Source organism: Pseudorca crassidens, chromosome 18 (assembly GCF_039906515.1).
Source record: "Pseudorca crassidens isolate mPseCra1 chromosome 18, mPseCra1.hap1, whole genome shotgun sequence".
NCBI classification, from domain to species: domain Eukaryota; kingdom Metazoa; phylum Chordata; class Mammalia; order Artiodactyla; family Delphinidae; genus Pseudorca; species Pseudorca crassidens.
The window spans coordinates 51,107,210-51,130,025 of NC_090313.1; the positions used below are offsets into that span (position 1 = coordinate 51,107,210).

General features: G+C 34.6%; 1 pseudogene; it reads right to left on the reverse strand.

Moving 5' to 3' along the window:
• Window positions 1–7,143: 7,143 nt before the first annotated feature.
• Window positions 7,144–8,258, reverse strand: LOC137211023 (mesoderm-specific transcript homolog protein-like; annotated as a pseudogene).
• Window positions 8,259–22,816: the final 14,558 nt, after the last annotated feature.

The window sequence follows — 22,816 nt, forward strand, 5'->3', positions numbered from 1 at the left end:
CCCTGACCAGGGATTCAACCCAGGCCCTTGGCAGTGAAAGTACAGAGTTCTAACAACTGGACCACCAGGAAACTTTCTGGGGAAGTTTAAATAATACTGATAACAGTATCTCATCCAGAGATTCTGATTTAATTAGTCTCATTTTTAGTTTTGCGTGAATTATTTTAAAGCTTTCAGGGTAACTTCAATGTACATCCAAGTGTAAGAATCACTGTCCATGATTAGATTCCTCAGCTTTGTGTGTAGAGAGGGTTAGAGGTGGGAAATGTACATTCCAAAACTAGTCAGTCCACAATTTCTTTTTTCAGCTTCTCATTTTGAGCAGGCTTCTGAATTGTCCTGATTTTAACCCTCTGCTGTTCTAAAAACAGAGGGCTGAGATATCACTTGAAAGACAAGCTCTGACTACCCTAAAACAAGGTAGGAAAGAAATAAGGGCAGAATTAGAAGTTTATTTCCTGTATCATACTCTGATGGACATATGTAGTCTGGACAAACTACCTCCTCATTACAACATTTCCAAGAAAAAAAAAATCTATTTCCCAGACTTTATCTCAGTAATTCTTATTTCCATTATTTTGGTCTTTTGTTGTGGTAATTCTGAGGAAGGAAGTCAGCAATTTACACTAATTTAGGAAAAAAAATACAACAAATGAGTGAATATAACAAAAAAGCAGACTCACAGATATAGGGAACAAACTAGTGGTTACCAGTTGGGAGAGGAGGGAGGGACAGTATACAGGTGGCTTGGTGGGAGGGAGGTACAAATTGTTGGGTGTAAAATAGGTTTAAAGATGTATTGTACAACACAGGGAAAATAACCAATATTTTGTAATAATTGTAAATGAAAAGTAACCTATAAAAATTGTATAAAAAATTTTAAAAGTTCTATGAAAAGCTGTCTAGTTTCATCAGAGGAATTAATTCAGACATTTCTATCAATGTATCTCTTTGAAATTTGGCTTATTTTATACCTTTAAATATTAATTAACTCACTAAGTAAACTCACATTTTGAAAAATAGAATATTTCATTTAAAACAAACAAACAAAAAACATATGCTATTAGGCATTTAAGAACTAGGAACAGGATATATACATTTTATATCTATAGTACCTAATGGAGTTATTTTCTAATAGACATCAATAAATATCAGTTGTATAAATTAATGTATTTTCCTTAACATGAAAGCTAGCACAACTGAATAAGGAATTCAGTGTCACACTTATCTATATTATGTGATTTAAGGTATATGAGGCAATACACCATATTAGCTTTTTATTAATGATCACATTTTCCAAATTAATGTAGTTAAAATTCATACATAAAGTATATTTTCAGCCATGTAAATATATTCAGTATATAGTTTCTTTCTATATACCCGTTATAGTCAGAAACCATATCTTAAACAAATACACACTGCCTAAATTATCTCTAAAGTGATTAATTTATTTGGCATAAAAGTTATGGTCTACTTAATTCTTCTGCTTTAATAAAATTAACATTTATGTATGCCTATCATTCCTTTTGTGGTCTTGGATAAGTCATATCATCATGATGGAAATCATTTTCCCCACTAGAAATTGAAAATTGGACATGATAGTCTCTTTGTGACCATTTCAGTTCAAAGTGTACAATTCTTCTATGATTATGTTAGATTAAAACATATGAATTGCCAATATTTTACTTTCATTTGACTTATTAATGTAACAATTCCATAAAGTTTTACTTAGTATTTTTGGCCTGCTTTTTATGCACCTGGTCTCAGCCAGAACACTATAAATATATTGGGTACTTGGTAATTTAGAATTGTTTTTAACCATTGGAATCGCTGAAAGTGGAAAGAGCTAAAAGAAAGAACATAGGAAATAAATCTGGACAGATCATGAAATATTTCCACTCTAATACTTGTCTATGGCTATCACAGAACACACAGTTACATCCAATCATCAGGACTTGTGGAAACAAATAATTTTGTGGTATTATTTGTGATATCTTCCTGGCTTTAAGGTGACCCACATCCTTGACAAAATGTAACTGGATTGCTTCCATAGTTACAGTAAGTAGAATGTAACAAGCCTACTCATCTCCTTTGTTTTCAACCTTGTGAACTAAGGTTTTCTTTTTTTTTTTTTTACTTTTTCTTTATGCCAAAATAACCCCTTCATAATGCTATTCAAGTCATTTTCTGTACCCCACCACAAACGTGAAGAATAATCGGCTAATATTTTTCGCTTGTCTCCTAGAAAAAAGTTAACTATGATGCTGTTTGACTATTTTGACTATTTGATTTGTAGAAAATTTCAAATGGACTCAGTAGCTTCATGTTCATAGAAATAATGATTCAAAATTTTAATAATATGTATATACACAGAATTTTAATAGTCTTCTCCGTGAAGGTAAGCACATACCCATTATTTACTATCAAGTGTGTCATGTGTTCTATTACAGTGCCTGAGAGTATTGAGGATATTTAATTTCCCTAAATATGGTACCTGTCCTTTTAATGTGGCAAATACGTAGGTAGGAAATGTGTTTTTTAAAGGTAACCTTCGACTTCAGCATTTTAAAAATAATCATAAATCCAAATTAGTGTAGTTCAAATAAGTACCTTTAATTATGTGTTTGTATATGGCAACCTCCTTATTATAACTGACCCTACACTAGGAGTAATGTTCTCTTATACTCAGTGATGTAGATTTAAGGGAAGCCTATGTATAACTCCAGAAGGTATTTCTCTGTGAAAAAAGAGCCTTTGTATGGAGCCATACAAAATTGTTCCTTCAGTCACACAAATTGATCAGTGGTGCTACATTGTGCTTTTATAAATATTGCCTAGAGAGATGATCATCCGAGAAAACTAGACATTTAGATTCATTTTTACTTATATGTATCGGTGGATTTTGAGTAGTGTCAAGAGACCAAGTCTTCTGATGTAGTAAGTTAGAAGAGTGATATATTAGGAAATGAGTGCTTTACAAATAATGTAAATTTAAATGACCACCTATATATTTAGAGATCTTGTGTTATTGATTTGCAAATTTCAGAGAATTGTAGAAACTTTTTATTTTGGTTGGGTCAACATGGTAAAATTTATAACTTTTAAATAATATATGTAGTGTGTAAACAGTGTTTTTTATAAGGGCTACTATGTCTACATACATTTACATGAGAGAACAAAGGTGGCATATTAAACACATAAGTTTATATTATTAATTTTATTCATAGTATAGGATGCATATATTTAATTATATAACTAAAATTAATATATTTTGTAATATCTTATTACAGGTTGGTGAGTAACTGACTACATATAGGACTTTCTGTAAAGGTATATTTCATAACTAGCTACACTCCTCTAGGAAATATCCATTAAAAATCGGGTCTTATAAGTTCTACAACACTGAAGCATGATCTATAAAAATTTCCTACTCCTGGGTTAGATTTTGATATTAGATTCAAATAATCATTAAAGGGTTAAGTTACTGTAGTACAATTTTAAACAAAGAAGTATCGTTTATGTCCAATTAATTTTACTTCCTTACCTAGCCATTCTCATGAATCTGCCACAGGTGCACAAAAGATAAATCTCTCTTTGATCATGAGAGTGAGATACAGTAGCCTCTGAAAATATTGTTATTTCTTATCAGATGGATTTATCTCTTTAACTTATTTGCATCTGTTTCCTTGCATCTTACATACAATCAGCAACAACTTTTTGCTACACAAATGTTTTCTTAGGACAATCTTGATGGTCATAATTTAATAATGGGAAATGGAATTACATGACTTTGATTATCTTTCCATGACGAAAACAAAAATCTACATCAATAAAGTTAATCCAACACATTTTAAATAAAAATGCGTAGCTATATGAGATAATTATTTATTCATAAATTTTCAGTACCAAATTAATGTAATTCTTTGCCCAAATCATTTACTTGTTAATTTAAAGGTAACTTCTAGAGTTTAGGAAAAAAAGAAAATATGTGACACTAACTCCTTGGGTCAGTATTTTCTGACTTGAAAATCTTTAAAAGGATGTTCAGATGTATGGGACTTACATTTAAATATGGCTTATACAACAATTTCTTCTGAGGACACACATTTTTAAAATATTTTGTATTCTATGTCATTAAAACATGAAATTATATCTCCCCAAATTAAATAAGATTGAGCTAAGCTAGGGTAGAGCAGGAGAAATTCTCCCTCCTACGTTCCTTTTCCAATTTAGAGTATATAATTTAGACTAGGTTACAACATCTTTTTTCCTCTTTAGGATCCTCTGAAACAGGTGGTATAATCACACAGCCCAGGTACATGAAGGTATTATAAGTGTAACAACCAAAGTTATATCATGAGAGGCAATTAAACTGATATACTCCAAACTGGTCCTACTAAGACATTGCTCATGTCTTTTGATATATTATCAGTTAATACACTCTGAAATTCAGAGGCAGGTTTTGTAGCACATTCAAAATAATCTTATACAGATGACATACTATCTTGCTATTAGAAAAAATAAATCTTTCTACATACAAAAAAATTATATTCATTCCTTAGGTGAAACTGCCATAGGAAATATAAACTTACTTGAAAGTGCAAGAACTTGTAATCTAGGATTTCAGGGGAGACTTCTAAAATCTTATTATATTTTTTGATCAACTGCCTTTCTTATAAATGTCAATATTTTTTATCCTGAAATTCGCCCCTTGAATTTTACCTACCTCATCTAGCCCATTCTTTCTAATCTATTCAGGCTAACTGCTTCAGAAATCTGCCCTTCACCTTCATCTGCATACTATTAGATGTTCATCCTCCCTTTATTGAGACTTATTTCTCTGCCTCTGTGATTGATGATCTCCTTGTTCATCTCAGGACTGTATGTTATGGGCCCCATACAAAACAAACAGCTTTTTGGGTCCCTTGTTAAATGGCCTGGAGTAGTAAACACAAAGAAGAATATGTTGCCTCCAAATCCAGAGGCAAAATAAGTGTTGTGCCTTTTTTCTGGTTGTTAGGGAACAGATGTCACAACTTATCCTTCACCTTAGAAGGGACACCACTGGACTTCTAGAAATTTCACTGAAGTTGAAGGTCCCTGAAGTTCTGACAGATTTATTTCCCACATTCTTACATATACATATCTTACTAATGCTAGCATAGTGACTACAATGTGTGTGTGTTCTGTTTCTTTGGAGAACTGTAACTGATACATATTTCAGTAGCAGGACTTGTTCTAAAAGAACAGAATCTTACAGATGAGCTTTCTGGATTTTTTCTGGGCTTTCTAGAATCCTAGAATTGGTTCTCTAGTCTGAATAGTTTTAAATGCTCTAATAACCCTATTTCCAGTGCTAAAGAAGTCACTGACAGTCAATGTCATGATGCAGCAACAGAGATATGCAAAATATCACTATTGGGTATTTGTAATTAAATACTTATAAAAGGCACTGTTCTGGGTCACCATGTAGTTGATACCTTAAACATTTCAGCGAAACTAATGAGTTTAAATAAATTAACTTGTTACTGCTCTTTGAGTCCTCTCACTTCGCTGCATTCCGATCATTCTTAATAGATATATTGGTTATTTTCATGAAAACTATAAATGTTGTCAGACTTATACTAAGAAATTTAACTACTATGTCTCCTAAATACTGTCTGGCACCTCCTTTTCTGTCACAATTGCTCTTCCTTATCCCCTAAAACAGAAATTCTACTCCTTTACTTGTGAAAACCTGCCATCTCTTTGGCACATAGTGAGATCTACATCTATATCTCTATCTATCCACATATCTGTATATAATATTATACATATTATATCTATGTTATACATAGATATATCATAATTTTATATGTTGTCAGTTTATAGTTATTATAAAAAAAGCATCTCCATCAATTATTTCCTTTGTGTTTTCCAAGAACAATAAATGTCCTTTTACATGTGCCCTCCTGAGCTTTGATTTGTCTCATTTTTGAGCATGTTCACAAATACATGTTTTATTGTATTTTTGCTGTTGCTGGTATCTTTTTTGGTCAAAATTCATTTTTATTAATAAAAATAAACACTTATTCCAGTTTCAGTCATTATGCTGGAAGTTACTAATTAAAAAATATAAATAATCACTTAATAATCCTGTTTTAACTAAGACAACGAAACTGTGGCTTAAAAAATAAAAGTATTCAGCACCACTTGATCATATACCTTTCAGACTTTGTTCTTAAAATTTCTGGAACTTTCCTGTCTGTGAAGTACAGGAGTTGCTGAGTTACGTGAGAAACTCTCTCTGTGGCAACCAAAGAGAAGTTAAGCAATCAGCCTATATTCAGCCTGCTAACTTGGACTATACAATGTTCCCTTCCTCTCCACTCTAGCTCAGGAGAGACATGCTTCTAAGCACTGAGGTATGAAGAGTCCAACTGTTATTAGTTGGAAAGACCAGTTCTAATAGCAAATAATGGTAAATCTCCAACACAGATGCTACTGTCCTTAATGTCCTGTGGTTTTAGGAAATTATGTAAATATTTTGGATTTAGTTCAATTTATTCAGAAATAAAACATGTTTAATAACATTAAACTACTCTGCCAGAGTAAGTGTCTGCTGGTTTAGTATCCTTATAAAAGAAAAAATATATATGTAAAATACATGTAGGTAAATCATAGTCTTAAAGTATGCTTAGAATACTGCTTTATTTAAATCAAAATCTAACAAAATGTCTTCAATTAGAAGAAGCTAATTAAACTAAATCCAAAGTTATGACAAGGGAGACTTGCTCTCAGTTAAAGTTGTATTGCTTAGAGAACTTAAAGCCATTCTAGGCAAGGTTAAGGTGGCACTTCCTTATTCTTTACTACACGTAATTTCAATCAGGGTTGGGCCAGAAATGAGCATTTCTAAATATAATATTTCAGAAAAGTCCATAGAAGTGTTTCAAAGACTTTTATGCAAAAGAATGTCTGTCTGTCTTTCTGTATCGGTGAGTAGTATGCCCATCAGAATTTCCTGATAACACAAAGACAAAGGCCTGATCAGATGTCACACCTGATCAGATGTCAAAGGAATGGGAGGTGAACTATTAGGTCACCCGTAGAGTTTCTGCTAGCCTTTTAGTATATGCTGTTCACCAGTGTGAGTCAGGTGGACTTTTGTGAGAGAATAGTGTTTGGTAACCAGGAGATTTTTGTGGCATTTCTTCCTAAGTGGAATACACAACAGATAAGGGAATAGGGGAGGTAATACAGGGAAGTTACTCTTTCCAGCTCAGAAAGAGTTGATGAAGCCCATATATGTATCCAAGAAGCCCATGGGATCCTCTAGCTGTGGATAGTGGCTAATATGGTCATCCAGAATGACACTGTGGACTGCGGCAGCATTTTCCTGTACAGCTCCAGAAACTCTGGATAGGGATTTACCAGATCCAATGGCCCTTAGATAAAATGAATGGGAATAGATACAATGACAAGAGCTCTCACCCAGTGTCTTCTAAACGTTTTCATCTGATTGATATACTGCAAAAGACTGTTGATAACCAAGTTCCTGTCATTGTGGCGTATCCCTGCTCACATGTCCCACAGCTCACTCTCACTCTCAGAGGGTCAGGTGTACAGCCCCAAATCTGAGGAGAGACCTCAAGAGAATACAAAGTTCATCAGTCACGTGAGGATGGGTGACAGCATGCCTCCATCTTTGAGAAGGTTTTGGAGAAGGAGAAGAAGGTGAGCTTCAAGAAATATACCTCCATTTGACAGACAGAGACTGTTAATGGTAAGTTGACCAGATCTAGTCTGCTTGAACCTATAGAGCAGCTCCTGAGTAAAGATATCCCCACAGGCATGAGACAACAAGTTGATCCTACTGTTCTGGAACCCCAGATGCCACAAAAGCGCCTCCATGATGCTGGCCTTCTCAAATATGGAATAGTCATGTGGTCTTGGTTTGTCACTGAAGCCAAAACCTAGGAAATTGAGGACAATCACTCGATGAAAACTGAGGGTCAGACTTCCCATATCTTGCACCAATCATAGCTGGACATTGTAAAACCATATAAAAGTACGACTATCTCCGGACTTCAAACCACACCCACAGAGTCTTAGTAGAAGATACTCAGTCCCTTTTAGGTAAAAAAAATTGCCTGATGACTTCCATGAGTGAAAAACAGAGGAAAGCTGGGGGTGGCGGAAGGAGGGGCGGTGATGTGCAGATAGGCCACAAGCAGGGGCATAGCCAATAGCCCCACCTAAACCCACCACTCCCTCATCCTGATTCTGGTAAGACTTGGGCTTCAAGACTCCATGTTTGGGGGACACCTGTTGCTGCTGTCTTTAAGTGTTTTTATTATTTTTTTCTTTTTTTTCTAACTTTATTGCGGAATAATTGACATAAAAATTTGTATATATTTAAAGTGTATAACTTGATGATTTGATATACATATACATTGTGGAATGATTAACAAGATCAAGACAATTAATATGGTCATCACCTCACATAAGTGATGTAGTTAACTATTTATTCCCTGATTGTTTTGATTTAAAAGAATCTAAAGTCATAATACTGAGGCATTGCATAAATAAGTTACCTTGAAGAGAGTCTTTTTTCTTTCTAAATTTAATATTAACAAGCTCAATATCTAGCCTGGTAACAAATCCCTTGATTTATCCTATTAAGGTGCATGTCTTTTAATTTTGTGTTCTTGAGTAAGTTTTATTTCAACTGTAAGCACTCTTTGGAGAATATTAGTACTTTAGCAAATGTTTGTCTATTTCTCTAACAGTGCTAGAAGGATGTGAAGCATTTAATGATTTTGATATGGAACCCATATTCATGATGAAAACTAAGACAATGTTTCTTTCCTTTCTACACCAGGGATGGCCTCAGGTGTAATTTTGACTAGATTTTTTTCTCACTAGGGCAGGGAGCTCTATTGTTGAGGTATTTATTGTTTTTTTTGTTTGTTTTTATTTCCAATTTTGCGAAGAAATAGTAGGCATATTCCTTTGGGCTCTCTTAACTCAGTTATGAAACTGATTGCCCATTCCTCTAATATGCTTGGAAATACAAAAAAACAAAACAAAACAAAACAAAACACTGAAGCCATTTTCTGCTCATTATGGTTCTATAGAAATACAAAATCATCATGTCTATTGAGCAAAGACACTTTGAACTCTTCCCCAAAGTGAAGGATTAGTTCCTTCTGAAACTTTTATAAGTACTGTGGCCTTGATATGAAAATTGTTTTAAGTTGGAAGTCACTCAGACTGACTTATTTTAATAAAAGTCCATCCTGGGGAACTGGCTGCACATAATTGACAGCAGTTCACCATCTTTTTGGTTGATCTTTGGTTACTTGACCTCCCTAACTTAAAATAATTGAGTCAACAACCCCTGCTTATCACAATAAATAAACTTTATAATCATTCTTCTATCTTCATATGCTTTATTTAACCCAGTATCCTCTTCTGGACTGCCACAGAGATACCTGGGACCAATACCAACTGTCATGGTTAAATGACTGCCTGTTCACTGCCTCCAAACTCCCTTACCTTCTACTCTTCTGCTAGAAGTACTTTCTCCATTTGAAAATATTGTATCAACATCTCTTTCTGGCATGAAACAGTACTCCAGCTCACCTGCTATAATTCTTAATCTGGATCTTAAGAAAACGATCAATATGTACTAAATATAATAGTCATTGACTTCCATAGACTCCATAAGAGGTAACTAATTTTCTCTAAAAATAATATATCAGAAAATAATTTAGGGCAATGAGTTAGCCATAATATAGCCTTAATATTTATTTTGGGTATACTGGACCTAAAATATATTCCTGCTTATATTACTACAGTGACAGGAGATACTCCATAAATTACAAAACTCTTTGACTGCTGCTGCTGAAGACTCAGACTTTTACAGGTTTGTGATTTCTCCAAACTCCATGAAAGAATAAACCTCCAACCATTGTGGATTTCAATGCTCACACTCTAATATCCTTGTAGAAGACAATTGGACTAGAGACCAAAAGGGGAATGCTTCATTTACTCTAATGCATAGATTTTCTACTTGAGCTGCTATGCCATGTGACTCTAAATTGGCTATCTCCACATTTGGGAATAACACTAAGGACTATGTTGGGTGAGCCACCAGTGTGTGGTGAAAAAATACACAAATAATTAAATTAGAATTTTGACATTTGATTTACATTCATTTTTATGTATTTTTAAAAATGTATATATTGTATATATTTTTCAATGTACATTTTGTACTAGAACCAAAGGGTATATAAATAATTTGCATGTAAGTGTGTATTTATTAAGGTGTACTTAATTTTTTTTTTTTACGTGTGGAGCTAAACAATAAGGAAATGTGTAGAAACTGCTTCTCCAAAGGACTGTTTTAACTCCACAGTTCCAGATACCTGGGAGCCTGTCATGAGCTCCAAAAAGTTGACCAAAAATTGATTTGTGATTTTGAAGGAACTTCCAAAGTGTTTTCTAGAGTGGTTATATGTTTTTACCTTTTCATCAGCAAGGGTTGAGTGTTCGTTTCTCTACATCCTCATCAGCATTTGGTGTTGCCAGTGTATATATATTTTTTATGTTTGTCAGTCTGATAGGTAAGTAGTGATATGTAAACAGATATGTAAACACCAGAAGTATCTCTCCTAGGAATTTATTCAAGAGAAATGAAAACCTATGTTCACATAAAAACCTGTACTTTAATGTTTAATAAAGTTGTTACTTTACTAATAATAACCAAAACCTGGAAACAACCCAGATGTTCTTTAATATGAGAATGATTAAACAATCTTATGGTGCATTCAAATCAGGGAATACTATTCAGCAATAAACAGGAAAAAAAACATTAAAAAACACAAAAATGTGTCTGAATCTCTGGGGAATTATGCTGAGTGAAAAACAAATCCCTAAAGGTTACATACAGTATAATTCCATTTAAATAATATTCTTGAAATGACAAAATTATAGAAATGGATAACAAGTTAATGGTTGTTAGAAGTTAAGGAGAAATGAGTGAGAAGAAAGCAGATATGACTATAAAAGGACAACATGAGACATCTGGATGGTTATAGAAATGCTCTGTTTCTTGACTGTATCAATGCCAATATTCTACTTGGGATATTGTCCTATAGTTTTTGAAGGATGTCAACTTTAGGAGAAGTTGGGTAAACAGTACATGGAATTTCTCTATATTATCTTTTACAACTGCATGTGAATATACAATAACCTCAAAATAAAAAAGCTTGATTTAAACAGTAATATGTGTGCCTTCCTTTCCATGTCTGGGTAATCCTTCAAAAACTGATGTTGATATTTTTATTCTCTTGTATATCCTTCAGTACAGTAATGGTGACAGAGGATAAAAGGAAGGGACACATGGCCAAATGAAGATCATTGTAAAGTTCAAAACTCCTGAAGGTATTTTCCATCCCATATTAACAGTTCAATAAATAAAACATTTTCCATATTTTGTAATGTATTTCAATTGTATTTTTGTATATTTGAGTAAACTCTCAAAGGTCAGTTGATTACTTTCACAAATTTGAACAAATTTCAAGCTGACATTAAAAATAATTGTAATCAATTTTCCAGATTGACCTATTTTTCTACATTTCGCCTCCAAACATTTAAATTTTGAAAGACTTACTAAGTAGCTCTTGTTAATAATTTTCCTGAACAAGTTGATTATTCAAATAGTATAGACTAAGGCAAGGTCTAATTGTTAATTCTCTAGATTGATTAATCTCTCCTCCTATTTCAAGGCAAACATACTAAAACAATAGACATTAAATATATAACCCGATCTCTCTCCAGAATGATAAATCAAGCATATCCCCTTCATTATTACTAAGTATCAATAGAAGAAAAGTGTTATAAAGATGCTTTCTTTTATTGTAGTTGAAATTGATATAAATGTTCCTACAAATGTGATATGGAAAATAAAAATGTGTCTTTCAAAAAGTGTCTTAAAATATAAACTTAACTACCACTTCTGAAAAAATGAAGTAGACATACATTTGTCCTACATTTTCTGCTAAATACAACTAAAAATCCTGGACGTTGTATATAAAATATTTTAAGACTTAAAGAAAAAGAAGAGACAGGGAAGTTGGAAACTTAAGATCCAAGGAACAACACAGTGGTGAGTTCCCTGGGTTTTCTTTTTACCTCATAAATCAAAGACTTTAAGCTGAAAAAGCTGAGAATTAAAAACACCAACAGACACAATCAAAAACAGCCCAACCAAAGCTTGCTCTCTCTAGGTAAAGGAGAAACTTAGCAAAAAGTAAATATTTTTAGATAATAACAGTGCTATTAATTGTAAACACCTCAGAAAAAAACAAAATCTCAACCCTTCCCACACCAGCAGAAGCAATGAGGGGAACCTGAACTTCCAACCTTGAGGGTTTGTGAGGATGTACTCAACTATACTGTTTGAGTAGTATCAAAAAGACCAAGTAGGGAGCCAGGGTTCTCACCTCTTCCTGGCAGTAACAAGTTATCTTCTCCCTCACGTGGTATCACTGGAAACATGCAGAACCTGAACTTCCATGTCCACCCTGAAGGAATAGAGTATCCCTCTCTCTTTACAGTAGGTAGTTTCAGAGCTTGTCTACTGGAGAGTCAGGACATTCAACTTTGCACAGCAATAATATATACACATCCACCACAGTGGTTATGGAGATGAAATAAAGATCCCATCTTTGACCAGCTGTAATGAAGCCCCTCCCCAACCTTGGGTATCAATAGAGACTGAGTGAGGAACCTGCAATTTCACTTCCACCTGGTATTAAGGAGAGAGTGCCCAACCTTTCTCAAGCAAAAACAGTATCAGAAAAAACATCTAAAAGAGATGGTTTATATAAGATCCAGAGACCCATAACATAATAAGAAAATGTCCATAATAGAAAAATTCCTCAGGGAGTGGCTAGGGTGACAGAGTAGGAAGACCCTAAGCTCACCTCCTCCCATAGGCACACCAAAATTACAACTATTTACAGAACAACAATTGATGAGGAAGTCCAGAAGACTGGCAGAAAAGATATTCCATAACTAAAGAAATAAAGAAGAAACCACAAGACAGGTAAGAAGGACAGAGATGCAGTATAGTCAAGACCCATACCCTCAGGTGGGTGACCTACAAACAGGAGGATAATTACAATTGTAGAAGATTTCCCCAAGGAGTAAGGGGTCCAAGTGCCACATTGGGCTACCCAAACTGGGGATCCTGAATCAGGAGATAAGACCAGAGAACTTTGGTTTTGAAAGCCACTGGGCTTACTTTTGGGAGGTCCAGAGAGCTGAGGAAAAGAGAATCCACTCCTAAAGAGCACACACAAAATCTCATATGATCTGGGACCCAAGAGAGATGCAATAATTTGAAAGGATCCTGGGTCAAACCACCTAATGAACTTGGAGAGGCTTAGGAAGCAACTGGAGCTCACCCTGAGGACATAGACACTGACAGCAGCCATTTTGGGGAGCTCATTCTAACATGAGGATGCTGGTGCTGGCAAGCACCAATTTGGAATCCTCACTCTGGCTCATTAGCTGTGGGACCTAGTCCTGCCCACCAGCCATGGCTGGTGGCACCAGTACTGGAAGCTTCAGACCAAGCAGTTATCCAAGAGAGGACACAGTTCCTTCCACCATTAGGCCAGGTGCATTAAGAACCCTGAGCCCACAGCCACCCCAAACCTAGCCCTGTCCACCAGAGGGCCCATGACCCAGCCCCACACACTAGTGCACTGACACTAGCCACAGGACCACTTGGGGCCCCACAGCCAGCTGTACAAACCCAGTGCCCACTCACCAGTGGGACTGATAGCAAATCCGGGATCCACAGGCCCTGCAACCAGGGCAAGTGCTGACCCACTGTTGGGCAGGGCTGAGTCCTAGGGTGGTTGATTGCAGAGCTAGGGGTCCCAGATCTAGTGTTGTCCTGCTGGTGGGTGGAGCCAGTTCCTGATACAGTAAGCTACAGTCTGGGGTGTTCAAAGCTGATGTCAGCCCAATGCTGAGTATGGCTGGATCCCAGGGTGGTCAGCTAAGGGGTCCTAGGTGGCTTGGAGCTTGTGTCTGTCTGCTCGTGGTCAGTCTGGGGCCCAGGGTGTACCTGGGGATAATGCTGGCTACTGGTGGACAGAGTCAGATTCCAGGGTCTCTTGCTGCAGGGTCCTGGGGGTCCTGGAGATAGTGTTAGCATAAGGTATTTGGGGCTGCAGCCAGCTACCTCATGAGCCAGCCCTACCCACAATTGGCCAGCAGCCTCTACATAATGCAGGGTCTGTTAACCAACCAGACTGGGGGCTATCCACAACTACAAGATTTCCCACAGTAGTCAGCTAGACACAAAAAGGAACCACAGAGCCACGTAGGGGGCAGCCCAATAGCATACAGTTTTGATGACCAGAGGAGTGTGTGCTGCTGGGACACATAGGACATCTCCTACAAAAGGTCACTCTCCAAGGCTGGGAAATGAAATCAACCTACATAATACATAGAAATAAAAACAGTGAATTAGGCAAAATGAGACAACAGAAGACTATTTTCTAAATAAAGGAACCAGTTAAAATCCAAGAAGAAGAACTAATTGAAGTGGACATAAGCAATCTACCTGGCAAAGAGTTCAAGGTAATGATGATAAAGATGCTGAAAGAAATTGAGAGAAGATTAGATGATAGAGTAAAAAGTTAGAGGTTTATAACAAAGAGTTAAAAATATAAAGACAAATGAAACATAGCTGAAGAGTAGAATAACTGAAATAAAAAATACACTAGAAGAAATCAATGGTAGATTAAATGACTCAGAAGACAGGATCAGTGAGCCAGAAGACAGAGTAGTGGAAACCACTGAAGGTGAATAGAAGAAAAAGGAAAAAAAAAAAAGAATAAAAATAAATAAGCTTTGTTTAAGAGACCTCTGATACAACATCAAGCATACTAGCATTCACATGATAGGGATCCCAGGGTCCCAGGAGGGGAAGAGAGAGAAAGGGGCAGGGGCAGAGAACATAGTTGAAATTATAATAGCTGAAAACTTCCCTAACCTGAGAGTGAAAACAGACATCCAGGTCCAGGAAGCTCAGAGAGTCCCACACAAGATCAACCCAAAGAGGACCACACCAAGACACACTGTAGTTAAAAATTGCAAAAATTAAAGATGAAGAGAGAATATTAAAAGCAGCAAAGGAAAAGCAACAAGTTACACACAAGGGAAGTCCCATTAGGAGTTATGAGCTGACTTTTCAGCAGAAGCTCTGCAGGCCAGAAGAGAGTGGCACAATATATTTAAAGTGATGAAAGGGAGAAACCTACCACCAAGAATACTCTAATTGGCAAGACTTTAATTCAGATTTGATGGAAAGATCAAAAGATTTACATACAAGCAAAACTAAAAGAGTTCAGCACCACCAAACTAGCTTTACAAGAAATGTTAAAAGGAACTTCTCTAAGTGAAAAAGAGATGGCAACAACTAGAAATATGAATAATAGAAAAGGAAAAATTCCAGTGGTAAAGGCAAATATAAAGGTATTATTGAAGATCAGCAGAAAGAAATGGAAAAATTCTGTATCCCCATCATTACCAAGCTGTATCAGAGCACAGGAGGCATGCAAAGAGGAATGCCAGGAGGAATGCCTGTGGGCTTCCCTAGTGGTGGAGCTCCTCTGTCTGGTGGTGTCTCCTTTGAGCCCAACACTGAAGAGGTTGATTAAGCCAACCTAGCATAGATTAAGCATTGTTCCATGCAAAACATTGAAGGACCCAACTTTGTAGCAAATTCCATGGCAATTTTACAGTTGAGCTGCTATAGTAAATAACTGAGCATTCTTGATTCTTGAACATGGAAAGTGTGCACAAGAAAAGGAAATAACTGCACTTTTATAAGCACTTGATTGTAAGTGGAAAATTCAATGTCTTAAGTAAAACTGTATTTAAAGTTGAAAACAAAACAAACAAACAAATAAATAAAAGTTAGTAAATAAATAGTAAGTCAATTATGTACAAAGCTAGTAGGAAGATTAAAAGACAAAAGTAGTAAAATCATTAATATTCACAAGTAGTTAAGGGATATTCAAAATGAAAAGATATGTCAAAACAGTAAATGGTTGCAGGTGTGTAAAAACTCAGGGATGTTAAAATGCATTTGAAATTAGAGATCACCAAAATAAAATAATCATGTGTATATATACATATATTGTTATATATAAACCTCATGGTAACCACAAACCAAAAATGTATAATAGATACACACACAAAAGACAGAAAGGAGTTCAAATATAACACTAAAGATAAGTTTTATAAGGGAAATAATAAGGGAAGAGAATAAAAGTAGAAAGGAACAGAAAAGAACTACAAAGTAACCCCAAAACAATTAACAAAATGGCAATAAGTACATACCTATTGATAATTATTTTAAATATAAATGGATTAAATATTTAGATCAAAATACATAAAGTGACTGAATGGATACAAAAACAAGACCCATATATATGATGCCTACAAAAGATTCATTTCAAAATCTAAAGAAATACACAGACTGAAAATGAGGGATGGAAAAGTTATTCTACACAGATGAAAATGAAAAAAAACCAGGGGTAGCAATAGTTAAATCAGACAAAGTAGACTTTAAAACAAAGACTGTAATGGGAGACAAAGAAGGACCTTACATAATGATCAAGTGATCAATCCAAGAAGGAGATATAACAATTGTAAATATATATGCACCCAACATATGAGCACCTAAATACATAAAACAGATATTAATATACATCAAGGGAAATATTGATAGTAACACACTAATATTAGTGGAATTTAACATTCCACTTAACATCAATGAAGAGATCATCCAGACAGAAAATCAATAAGGAAACATTTGCCTTAAATGCCATTAGATCAAATGGACCTAATAGATACATATAGAATATTCCATCCAAAGCAGCAAAATATACATTCTTTCAAGGCATATGCAACATTCTCCATAATAGACCACATGCTATGACACAAAACAATCTCAGATAATTTAAGGAAATTGAAATCTTATCAAGCACCTTTTCTGACCACAGCCCTATGAGACTACAAATCAACTACAAGAAAAAAATAAAAATAAACTGCAAAAGAACCCACAAATATATGGAGACTAAACAATATGCTACTAAGCAGCTAATGGGTCAATGAAGAAATCAATAAAATACCTGTAGGCAAATGAAAACAAAAATATAATGATCCAAAATATATGGGCACAGCAAAGGCAGTTCTAAGAGGTAAGTTTATACTGCAGAAAATAGGAAAAATCTCAAATAAACAACCCAATCTTACAACTAAAGAAACTAGAAAAAGAAGAGCAAACAAAACCAAAAGTTAGTAGAAGGAAAGAAATCATAAATACCTGAAGAGAAATAAATAAAATAGAGGAAAACAAAACAACCCAGCCACCCCCCAGAAAATAGGAAAGACCAATGTAATTAAAAGCTGGTTCTCTGAAAAGAAAAATAAAATTGATAAAACTTTAGTCAGACTTATCAAGAAAAAAGAAAGGCTTCCCTGGTGGTGCAGTGGTTGGGAGTCCACCTGCCAATGCGGGGGTGTGGGTTCGTGCCCCGGTCCGGGAGGATCGCGCATGTTGCAGAGCAGCTGGGCTCATAAGCCATGGCCTCTGGGCCTGTGTGTCTGGAGCCTGTGCTCCATGGCAGGAGAGGCCACAGCAGTGAGAGGTCCATGTAGCACAAAAAAAAAAAAAAAAAAGAAAGAAAGAAAGAGAAAAGAGGGAGAGAGGGCCAAAATCAATAAAATCAGAAATGAAAATGAGGAAGTTACAACTGATTCCACAAAAACACAAAAAAATTATAACAGATCACTATTAACAATTGCATGCCAAAAAAATGAACAACCTAAAAAAAATGAACAAATTCCAGGAAATGTAGAATCTCCCAAGACTGAACCAGGAAGAAATAGAAAATATGAACAGATCAATTACCAGTAATGAACTTGAATCAGTAATTTAAAATACTCAAAAGAAACAAGAATTCAAGACCAAATGACTTCACCGGGAAATTCTACCAAACTTCTAGAGAAGAGTTAACACCAATCGTTCTCAAACAATTCCAAAAATTTAGCAGGAAGGAACATTTCTGAACTCATTCTACAAGGCCAGCATCACCCTAATACCAAAACCAGACAAAGATATGAGAAAAAAGAAAACTACAGCCCAATATCACTGGTGAACATAAAAATTCTTCAATAAAATATTTGCAAACCAAAGTCAACAATAGAGTAAAAGGATCATACACCATAATCAAGTTGCATTTATCTCCAGGATGCAAAAATAATTCAATATAATCAAATCAATCATTGTGATGAACTGCATGAACAAATTGAAAAATACAAATCATATGATCATTTCAATAGAAGCAGAATAATTTTTCTGACAGCACCCAACATCCATTGATGACAAAAACTCTAAACAAAGTAGGTATAGAGAGAACATACCTCAATGTAATAAAGGTCATATATGATAAGCCCACAGCTATTATAGTACTCAACAGTGAAAAGCTGAAGGCATTTCCTTTAAGATCAGAAAGAAGGCAAGGAAGCACACCCTCACCACTTTTATTTAACATGATATTTGAAGTCCTAGCCACAGCAATCAGACAAGAAAAAGAAATAAAACAAGTCCAAATTGGAAAGAAACAAGTAAAACTGTCACTGTTTGCAGATGACGTGATACTATATATAGAAAATCCTAAAGTCACCACCCAAAAACTACTAGAGCTCAATAGAGAATTTGGTAAAGTTGCAGGCTACAAAATTAATATATAGAAATCTGTTGCATTTCTATAAACTAACAGCAAAATATCAGAAAGAGAAATTAGAAAACAATTCCATTTACCACCATATCATAAAGAATAAAATATCTAGGCATAAATACAATTAAGGAAGTGAAATAGCTATACTCAGAAAACTATAAGACACTGATGAAAGAAATTGAAGATGACACAAACAGATGGAAACATATACCCTGTCCATGGACTGGAAGACTTAATATTGTTAAAATGACCATACTACCCAAGCCGTGGTACATACCCAAGGCAATCTATAGATTCAATGCAATCTCTATCAAAATACCAATGGCATTTTTCATAGAACTAGAACAAATAATTCTAAAAATTTATGGAAACACAAGATACCGACTAGCCAAAACAATTTTGAAAAGGAAAAACAAAGCTGGAGATATCACACTCCCTGATTTCAATCCATACTACAAAGCTATCAAAACAGTATAGTACTAGTATACCAGTACTATACTATCAAAACAGTATAGTACTGGTATAAAAACAGATACACAGATCATTGGAGCAGAATAGAAAGCCCAGAAAGAAGCCATATTTATACAGGCAATTAATCTGTGACAAAGGAGGCAAGAATATACAAGAGAGAAAAGACAATCTTTTCAATAAATGGTGTTAGGAAAACTAGACAGCTACATGCAAAAAATCAAACCAGACTACTCTCTCACACCGTGCACAAATATAAATTCAAAATAGAATAAAGACTTTAATGTAAGTCCTGAAACCATAAAATTCCTAGAAGAAAACTTAGGCAGTATACTCTTTGACATCAGTCTTAGTAATATATATATATAGATAGATAGATAGATAGATAGATAGATAGATAGATAGATAGATAGATAGATATGTCTCCTCAGACTAGGGAAACAAAAGCAAAAATAAACAAATAGGACTACATCAAACTAAAAACTTTTCTACAGTAAAGAAACTATCAACAAAACAAAAAGGCCACTTACTGAATGGGAGAATATATTTGCAAACAATACATCTAATAAGTGGATAATAGCCAAAAGATTTAAATAATTCATACAACTGCACATCAGAAAAGCAAACAACCTGATTTTAAAAATGGGCTGAGGGGGTTTCCCTGGTGGCACACTGGTTGAGAGTCCACCTGCTGATGCAGGGGACACGGATTCATGCCCCGGTCCGGGAAGAACCCACATGCTGTGGAGCGGCTGTGCCCATGAGCCATGGCCACCGAGCCTGCGTGTCTGGAGCCTGTGCTCCACAACGGGAGAGGCCACAACAGTGAGAGGCTGGTGTACAGCAAAAAACAAAAAAACAAACAAAAAATAAATAAATAAAATAAAATAAAAATGGGCTGAGATCTGATTAGACATTTTTCCAAAGAAGATGTTCACATGAATAACAGGCACAAGGAAAGATGCTCAACATCACTAATCATCAGGGAAATGCAAATCAAAGTGTTGACCGGGATGGTGTGAAAAGGGAACCCTTGTGCATTTTTGGTGGGAATGTAAACTGGTGTTACACTATGGAAAATGATATGGCGATTCCTCAAAAAATTAAAAATAAAATTACCATATGATCCAGCAATTCCAGTCCTGTGTATTTGTCCAAAGAAAATAAGGCCACTATTAGAAAAGATATATGAACCACTATGTTCACAGTAGCATTATTTTTACAATTTCCAAGATATGGAAGCACAGGAAGAGTCCATCAATAAATAAGTGGATAAAGATGTGGTATATACATATTACTCAGCCATAAAAAACTAATGAAATCTAGCCGTTTGCAATAGCATGGATAGATCTAGAGTGTATTATGATAAGTGAAATATGCCAGACAGAGAAAGATAAATACCATATGATTTCATTCATATGTGAAATCTAAAACAAAAACAAAAAAAATAAAACAATGAACAAACATAACAAAAGAGAAGCAGAGTTATAGATACAGAGAACAAATAGGAGAGAGCTTGAAGGATGAATTTGGAGGGTGGAACTAAATAAATGAGGAAATTAAGAGGTAAAAATTCCCACTTGCAAAATAAATGAGTTATGAGTATGAAACGTACAATGCAGGGAATATAGTCAATAACTGTAATATCTTTTTATGATGACATTGTATCTGGACTTACCATAGTGATCATTTTGTAATGTATAGAAATATCAAATCAGTATGTTGTAAAACAGGAGCTAACATAGAGTTGTAGGTCAATTGTACTACAAAAACAAACAAACAAACTCATAGAAAAAGAAATCAGACTTGTGGTTACCAGAGGCAGTGGCAGAATAGGAGTAGGAATTAAGTAAATGAGGTCAAAAGTACAAACTTCCAGTTATAAGATAAATAAGTTCTAGGGAGGTAATGTAGAATATGATAAATATAATTATCACTGCTGTATGCTATATAAAAGAGTTGTTAAGAGAGTAAATGCTACAAGTTTTCATCACAAGGAAAAATATTTTTTTCCTGTTTCTTTAATTTTTATCTGTATGAAATGATAGAAGTTCAGCAAACGTATTGTGATAATCATTTCATAATGGAGGTAAGTCAAATGATTATGCTGTACTCCTTAAACTCATACAGTGCTGTAAGTCGATTATATTCAGTTAAAAAAAGAAAATTAATTGTTATACAAAAGAACAGAAAGCATTCAAGCTTTAATTTTAATATGTTTGCTCCACAAAAATACTGTGAAAATAATGAAGTAAAAGCTACCTAGTGGGAGAAAATATTTGCAAATTAAATGGATAAAAGAGAACTATTATCTGGATTGTATGAAGAACTCTCAAAACTCAATAATAAGAAGAATAAAATTCAGTTAAAAATGACTTAAGTAAAAGGCATTCCAAATGAGAAAGGGATAAGTTAAATTATCTCTGTTCATAGATGACATGGTTTTGTATGTAAAAATCCCAAAGAATTCACAAATAGAGATATAAGAACTAATTAATAAACTAATTCAGTAAAGTTGCAGGATACAAAATCAACAAACAAAAATAAGTTTATTGTAATTGACTTACAAAAAGAATAAAATACTTAGGTATAAAGTACAAGATATTGATGAAAGAAATTAAGGAAGATAAAAATAAATAGACAATCTGTGTTCATCGATTGGAAAAATTAATATTGTTTAAATGTCTATATTACCCAAAGTGATCTATATATTAAATGCATTCCCTGTCCAAAACACAATGTATTTTTTATACAAATAAAAAGAAAAATCCTACAATTCATATGGAGCCAAAATTAACCCTGAATAGTCAAAACTATCTTGGGAAAGAACAAATCTGGGGGCCTCACACTTCCTGATTTCAAAACATATTACAAAGCTATAACAAATTAAAACAAATTAAAATTTTATGGTACTGGCATAAAGACAGACATATAGATTGATAGAACAGAATAGAGAGCCTAGAAATAAACCAACGTATATGTGGTCAACTTATCTTCCACAACTGTGCCAAGAATACACAACCAAGAAAGGGCAATCTTTACAATAAGTGCTGTTGAGAAAGTTATATAGGCACAGGCAAAAGAAGGAAATTTAAATTTAACACTTTTCTTACACTACACACAAAAAACAAAACAAATAATTTAAAAAGTTAAATGTAAGACCCGAAACCATAAAACTCCTTGAAAAAACATAGGGGAAGCTTCATGATTTTGGTCTTGGAAATGATTTCTTGGTTATAACATAAAAGCACCGGCAATGAAAGAGAAATGGACAAAATGGACTGCAAACTAAAAAAGTTTGTGCCCAGCAAAGGAAACAATCAAGAATGAAAATGCAATCTACAGAAAGAAAAGTATTTACAAACTACATATCAGAGAAAGGGTTAATATTAAAAGTATATAAGGAACACCTACATCACAATACCATAAAACCAAATAACCTGATTGAAAACTGGGCAAAGGACTTGAATAGACAGTTCTCCAAAGAAGGCATAAAAATGGCCAACATCTATATGTAAAGATGCTCAACA